We start from the raw sequence: 7,500 nt of genomic DNA, 5'->3' as shown, positions 1-7,500 counted from the left end.
GTTGATCCACCAGCTTCAACCAGAGGTGTTGGTCCACCAGCTTCAACCAGAGGTGTTGATCCACCAGCTTCAACCAGAGGTGTTGATCAACCAGCTTCAACCAGAGGTGTTGATCCACCAGCTTCAACCAGAGGTGTTGATCCACCAGCTTCAACCAGAGGTGTTGATCAACCAGCTTCAACCAGAGGTGTTGGTCCACCAGCTTCAACCAGAGGTGTTGGTCCACCAGCTTCAACCAGAGGTTTTGATCCACCAGCTTCAACCAGAGGTGTTGATCCACCAGCTTCAACCAGAGGTGTTGATCAACCAGCTTCAACCAGAGGTGTTGGTCCACCAGCTTCAACCAGAGGTTTTGATCCACCAGCTTCAACCAGAGGTGTTGATCCACCAGCTTCAACCAGAGGTTTTGGTCCACCAGCTTCAACCAGAGGTGTTGATCCACCAGCTTCAACCAGAGGTGTTGATCAACCAGCTTCAACCAGAGGTGTTGGTCCACCAGCTTCAACCAGAGGTGTTGGTCCACCAGCTTCAACCAGAGGTTTTGATCCACCAGCTTCAACCAGAGGTGTTGATCCACCAGCTTCAACCAGAGGTTTTGGTCCACCAGACCTGACTATTTGGACTAATAAAATAAGCATTTGTCACTTCCCAGCTCACTTGCTGATGATTATAGACTTTAAACATTCACAGCTGTAATCTGTTAAATTAAGAGTTGATGCGCTGCACACTTTTTTTAATAGCATCATTTTTTATATTTTGGCTTGGGGAGGCTTTGGGAGGGTGGGGGAGGCCAGTACATGTCCAGGCCCATCTGAAGTTTGCTAGAGAGCATTTGGATGATCCAGAAGAAGATTGGGAGAATGTCATATGGTCAGATGAAACCAAAATATAACTTTTTGGTAAAAACTCAACTCGTTGCGTTTGGAGTACTGAAGAAATTCGGCATGTTTGTGATGCGTTGTGCAGACCTCACCACCCTCTGGAGAGCCTTAAGGTTGTGGGTGGAGCAGTTGCCGTACCAGGCGGTGATACAGCTCGACAGGATGCTCTCAATTGTGCATCTGTAAAAGTTTGTGAGGGTTTTAGGTGCCAAATAGAAAAACAATAGTGTTATAGTGACGATAGTAAATGTTTTAACAGTCATTTGTCCTTTGCTTTTTGTGCACATTCTCCTTAGTCTATACAGAGCCTCTCCCTCCTACTTCTCAGACTTCTGTCCCTTCAGTCTCTATGTAACAGTATAGCTTCTGTCCCTCTCCTCGCCCCTACCTGGCCTCGAACCAGGGACCCTCTGCACACATCAACAACTGACACCCACGAAGCAACGTTACCCATCGCTCCACAAATACACGGCCATTGCAGAGCAAGGGGAACAACTACTTCAAGGTCTCCGAGCGAGTGACGTCACCGATTGAAACACTATTAGCGCGCACCACCGCTAACTAGCTAGCCATTTCACATCAGTTACATCTACACACCTCTCTCTCTTTCTGTCACTCTCTGTCCTAACCCCTCCACCCACCTCTCTCTCTCTCTCTCTGTCACTCTCTGTCCAAACCCCTCTACCCACCTCTCTCTCTCTGTCCTTTCAGTTTCTACCCACCTTTTCTCTCTCTCTCTCTCTCAAATCCAGCCCCTTCTGCAGGCCTGAAACGACAGTAGCGTGCTGACATCAAGGTCCAAGGGAAAGGGGACAGTCGAGTGAGTGTGCGTGCATGCATCTGTTTGTGTGTGTGTGTGTGTGTCCAGTCCCTGAATGGATGTACTAACCTGATACACTTCCAGAGTTTAGCATCAATTCATCAAATACACTCTTAGATCAAAAAAAGGTGCTATCTAGAACCAAAAAGGGTTCTTCGGGTGTCCCCATAGATAAAAACCCATTTGGTTCCAGGTAGAACCCTTTTGGTTCCAGGTAGAACCCTTTTGGTTCCAGGTAGAACCCATTTGGTTCCAGGTAGAACCCTTTTGGTTCCAGGTAGAACCCTTTTGGTTCCAGGTAGAACCCATTTGGTTCCAGGTAGAACCCTTTTGGTTCCAGGTAGAACCCTTTTGGTTCCAGGTAGAACTGTTTCAACAGAGTTTTCTACCTGGAACTATAAAAGGGTTCTCCTATGGGGACAACCGCAGATCCTAAGTGTAGAGACAGTATTCCCCTCGGTAGCCAAGTTAGATCCCTCTAATCCACAAAGCCTTCAACCTAAATATGCATTTCACTATGGCCGGGCCCAGACTGGCCTGCACTGCCACCAGCCACAGCTAAGTGGGTTAGAGTTGATAGCATTAGTGGTCTCTCTCTCACACACACACACACACACACACACACACAAAATCGCAGCGGTGTGTACACACGGGGACAAGAATGCACGGACACAACACACATGAAGCCAACACATTACATTAGAATGAGATAATTTAAGAAAGCTTTTCTCCTGTGGATAGATGGCAAGCACACTAAGGGTGTGAATGCTTTACCAAGAGGTATGTGCTGTGCTCACATTGGGGATAGAGATGACAGTTTAATATTCTAGTTGAGGTCATTTTAAGGATAGTCTGGTTGCCAACCCTGGTTGTTTCTGCTGCAGCATCTTCTACTACCCTACTAGTGGGTAGTCAGATGCTGTACACCTGACTCAGGGACTAACCATGGAGAGATGCTAGTAAAGCAGAAACAAGAGGACAACTCTCTTATTAGGCTGATCAGTAGATTTCAGCTAGAAGGTAGAATGAAGGAGAGAGGGGAATGGATGGACATCTCTGTCGTCTATTCCTTCCTACAGTACCGCGGGATACCGCTAGGCCTGCTGCCCAGTTACAGACTAGATCAAGTCCAACAGCGTTCCTTTGGCATGCCTCTCGTTGCGCTCCTCTCCCTCCACCTTCTCTCTCTCTCTCTCCCCCCCCCCTCTCTCTCTCTCTCTCCCCCCCCTCTCTCTCTCTCTCTATCCCCCCTCTCTCTCTCTCTCTCTTCCCCCTCTCTCTCTCTCTCTCTCTTCCCCCCCTCTCTCTCTCTCTCTTCCCCCCTCTCTCTCCCTCTTTCTCTCCCCCCCCCCCTTCCTCCTTCTCCTTCCAGTTGCTCCCGCAGCACCGTGTGGATGCAGAGGCACCAGCAGCGAAACCCTACCGAGAAAACGGTTGAGAAGCACCATCATCATCCTCGCGCACCAGTAGCAAAACCGAAATAGAACCCCCCCCCCCCCCCCCCCCCCACCAAAAAAACGATGACGTTCTCAACGGTTCTTCAAAAACAAACCATTATTTAACCCCCCCCCCCAAAAAAAAAAAAAAACTTCTGACAACCGATTACAGTCCGTTAGACGCTCCTGGCTGTAACACGGTAAGTGATTTTTGTTTTTTGATTCGGCATTTCTCACGTTAATTTGAAGAAAATGATCCCTGGTTTATTCCTTAGATGGTACCCGGCTCCGGTTTATGAACCAAACGGTGCGCTGTGATAACGATCATAATGACGGTGATTACATCTTCGTTGGGTTAACGCTTGACCGTCGCGGATAAACATAGGCGTTTTCACTGGATGAAATGCTAGTGAATACAAAAATAAAACATTGCGAGGCGAGTTAAAACGCCTGCAGTTTTTTAATTTAGTTGGCATTATTAAGGCATTATTTAAGGCATTTGTGTAATATGTTTAGATAGTTTTTTTTTTTAATGGATTATTTGAATCGTATCGCATTTTAGTATAATTAGATCAGCGATAGTTGTATTGTTTCCACCACCAAGTGATCATAGCCTATTACCTGTCATTCCTCAACAACCTCTTTATGGAGACTCAACAACTTACAATCAACATTAACTTCTTAGAGGTTACGTTTTATGTTTCTGCAGTTACCTTTCTCCTCGGTGAATAAGAGGGTTCAGGGACATATAAAACACTATCCGTTTGTTATTCGAAATGTTGACTGTTATGTGAAATGTATTTTCATCTTATTAAACCTGCTACAAAGAAACACTCATCGCAAAATATAGCCTACCCAGTGAGCAAAAGACGTTGGAAAGACGTAGTTTTAGTTGAAAGGACATCAAGTCAAAGTCTTGTGGTCAGTGCAAAGACTTATCTATGTTGACAGTTTCTCTTTTGTTAACCTAGTGTTGTCTCCAGTCAGTTCTGCCAGCAGATATTCAGATGACTACCTCTAGGCTTATTTTTATTCAACTAGGCAAGTCAGTTAAGAACAAATTATTTTTTACAATGACAGTCTACCTGTGGAACAGTGGGTTAACTGCCTTGTTCAGAGGGCAGAACGACAGATTTATACCATGTCTGCTCGGCGATTGCATCTAGCAACCTTTCAGTTACTGACCCAATGCTCTAACCACTAGGCTACCTGCCGCCCCTTATAGAGGCATTACTTTGTGTTGTTGAAGCAATGTCTAATTAATGTCATTCAGCAGAATGTAGACCATAATAAGGTGAGACAATCAGACTGATAGACATCCAATAAGGTGAGACAATCAGACTGATAGACATCCAATAAGGTGAGACAATCAGGCTGATAGACATCCAATAAGATGAGACAATCAGGCTGATAGACATCCAATAAGATGAGACAATCAGGCTGATAGACATCCAATAAGATGAGACAATCAGACTGATAGACATCCAATAAGATGAGACAATCAGACTGATAGACATCCAATAAGATGAAGAAGAGATGGGAATACCTGATGCTTTGTGTGGAGATTGAAGTAGAGATCAGGCCTGATGGGAATACCTGATGCTTTGTGGGGAGATTGAAGTAGAGATCAGGCCTGATGGGAATACCTGATGCTTTGTGGGGAGATTGAAGAAGAGATCAGGCCTGATGGGAATACCTGATGCTTTGTGGGAAGATTGAAGTAGAGATCAGGCCTGATGGGAATACCTGATGCTGTGTGTGTGTGTGTGTGTGTGTGTGTGTGTGTGTGTGTGTGTGTGTGTGTGTGTGTGTGTGTGTGTGTGTGTGTGTGTGTGTGTGTGTGCATGTGCGTGTGCGCGTTCGCATGCGTGTGTGTGTGTGTGTGCTGGGCTTTACGCTGAAATTGAAAACATTTCAGAGCACAATGAAAGTATTTGAGAAAGAGTGATTTTTTTTTTTTTTAAAGATAAGAAATGACAAACAAAATCATGAAACAGTCTGTATGACATCTCAGCAGTCAGGTCCAAACACCAATGTTTCCTGCTCTATATTTTTTGTTGCACACACAAAAACCCATCTGTTTAAAAACATGTATTTAGGATATGTAGTGAATCTAGCAAGCCAGGGAACTGAAAGCAACTTTCTAGATAATGTTTTTTTGTTTGTTTGTCGCTAGCAAGATAGCCAATTTAAACTAGCAGGCTAAACTCATTTAGAGTCATTTGCTGTTGTCACGTCAGGTTATCATGTGTGACTGTGACAACACAAAGGGGTTAATGTTGAATGCCTTTCGCTCCTTGCCGGGCTAAAGAAACGTGTAAAAGGTGAATACCAACAACAAAGTGGTAGAAATGTGGCTGTTTTTTGAAAGAGGTGAATATAAACACTGCCCAGTTGAGTTTACAGGCAACATACCGTAAATCCTGTTTGAAAGCAGTATAACAGTGTTCACCACCAACTCCAGGCACTGTTGCTGCACCAGGTGTGATATGGGATTCCTATTTCTTTGTGCTATTACCAGAGAATGAAACAAAACAGCAGAAATGCATTGATAATAGCCACGGTGGTAATTTATTTTTTGCTATACATTTTGCTCACACATGTTCTCGTACTTGACTTTTGCAGTTTGCACACATTTATTTTTTTTTGTAGCAAATGTGAGTAAAACGGTTGTGTGTGTGTGTGTGTGTGTGTGTATGTGTGTGTGTGTGTGTGTGTGTGTGTGTGAGTGAGAGTGAGAGATTGAACATCTGACATACTCTCACACCTCAGCGTGTGTTTTGGCTTTGCTCAATCATTGGCAGAGGAGACTGGCATCAGAGTCCTGAGACAGGATGAGACCACTGTTACTAAAAAAACAAAACAGAGACAGAGACAGGATTAGACCACTGTTGCTAACAAACCCAGAACAGAGACAGAGACAGGATGAGGCCACTGTTACTAACAAACCCAGAACAGAGACAGAGACAGGATGAGACCACTGTTACTAACAAACCCAGAACAGAGACAGAGACAGGATGAGGCCACTGTTACTAACAAACCCAGAACAGAGACAGAGACAGGATGAGGCCACTGTTACTAACAAACCCAGAACAGAGACAGAGACAGGATTAGACCACTGTTACTAACAAACCCAGAACAGAGACAGAGACAGGATGAGGCCACTGTTACTAACAAACCCAGAACAGAGACAGAGACAGGATGAGGCCACTGTTACTAACAAACCCAGAACAGAGACAGAGACAGGATGAGGCCACTGTTACTACCAAACCCAGAACAGAGACAGAGACAGGATGAGACCACTGTTACTAACAAACCCAGAACAGAGACAGAGACAGGATGAGACCACTGTTACTAAAAAAACAAAACAGAGGCAGAGACAGGATTAGACCACTGTTGCTAACAAACCCAGAACAGAGACAGAGACAGGATGAGGCCACTGTTACTAACAAACCCAGAACAGAGACAGAGACAGGATGAGACCACTGTTACTAACAAACCCAGAACAGAGACAGAGACAGGATGAGGCCACTGTTACTAACAAACCCAGAACAGAGACAGAGACAGGATGAGGCCACTGTTACTAACAAACCCAGAACAGAGACAGAGACAGGATTAGACCACTGTTGCTAACAAACCCAGAACAGAGACAGAGACAGGATGAGACCACTGTTACTAAAAAAACAAAACAGAGACAGAGACAGGATTAGACCACTGTTGCTAACAAACCCAGAACAGAGACAGAGACAGGATGAGGCCACTGTTACTAACAAACCCAGAACAGAGACAGAGACAGGATGAGACCACTGTTACTAAAAAAACAAAACAGAGACAGAGACAGGATTAGACCACTGTTGCTAACAAACCCAGAACAGAGACAGAGACAGGATTAGACCACTGTTGCTAACAAACCCAGAACAGAGACAGAGACAGGATGAGGCCACTGTTACTAAAATACACAGAACAGAGACAGAGACAGGATGAGACCACTGTTACTAACAAACCCAGAACAGAGACAGAGACAGGATGAGACCACTGTTACTAACAAACCCAGAACAGAGACAGAGACAGGATGAGACACCTGTTACTAACAAACCCAGAACAGAGACAGGATGAGACCACTGTTACTAACAAACCCAGAACAGAGACAGAATGAGACCACTGTTACTAACAAACCAGGAACCAGAACAGAGACAGGATGAGACCACTGTTACTAACAAACCAGGAACCAGAACAGAGACAGGATGAGACCACTGTTACTAACAAACCCAGAACAGAGACAGAATGAGACCACTGTTACTAACAAACCAGGAACCAGAACAGAGACAGAATGATACCACTGTTACTAACAAACCCAGAACAG

The 7,500-nt window shown here is 44.8% G+C and overlaps 1 protein-coding gene across 1 annotated transcript in view; it reads left to right on the top strand.

The window, feature by feature from the left end:
* The first annotated feature begins 3,083 nt into the window (after positions 1 to 3,083).
* The window catches only part of LOC110489436 (regulating synaptic membrane exocytosis protein 3-like), a 120,811-nt gene continuing 116,394 nt past the window's right edge, over positions 3,084 to 7,500 (top strand). The window contains exon 1 of the mRNA XM_036971352.2: positions 3,084 to 3,337. The gene's annotated coding sequence lies outside the window, so the exon portion shown is untranslated. The remainder of the gene's footprint in view (positions 3,338 to 7,500) is intronic.

The sequence above is a fragment of the Oncorhynchus mykiss genome, chromosome 30 (genome assembly GCF_057628025.1).
Source record: "Oncorhynchus mykiss isolate SJ-2025 chromosome 30, ASM5762802v1, whole genome shotgun sequence".
NCBI lineage: Eukaryota > Metazoa > Chordata > Actinopteri > Salmoniformes > Salmonidae > Oncorhynchus > Oncorhynchus mykiss.
This window is presented reverse-complemented; position numbering and strand designations above follow the sequence as displayed.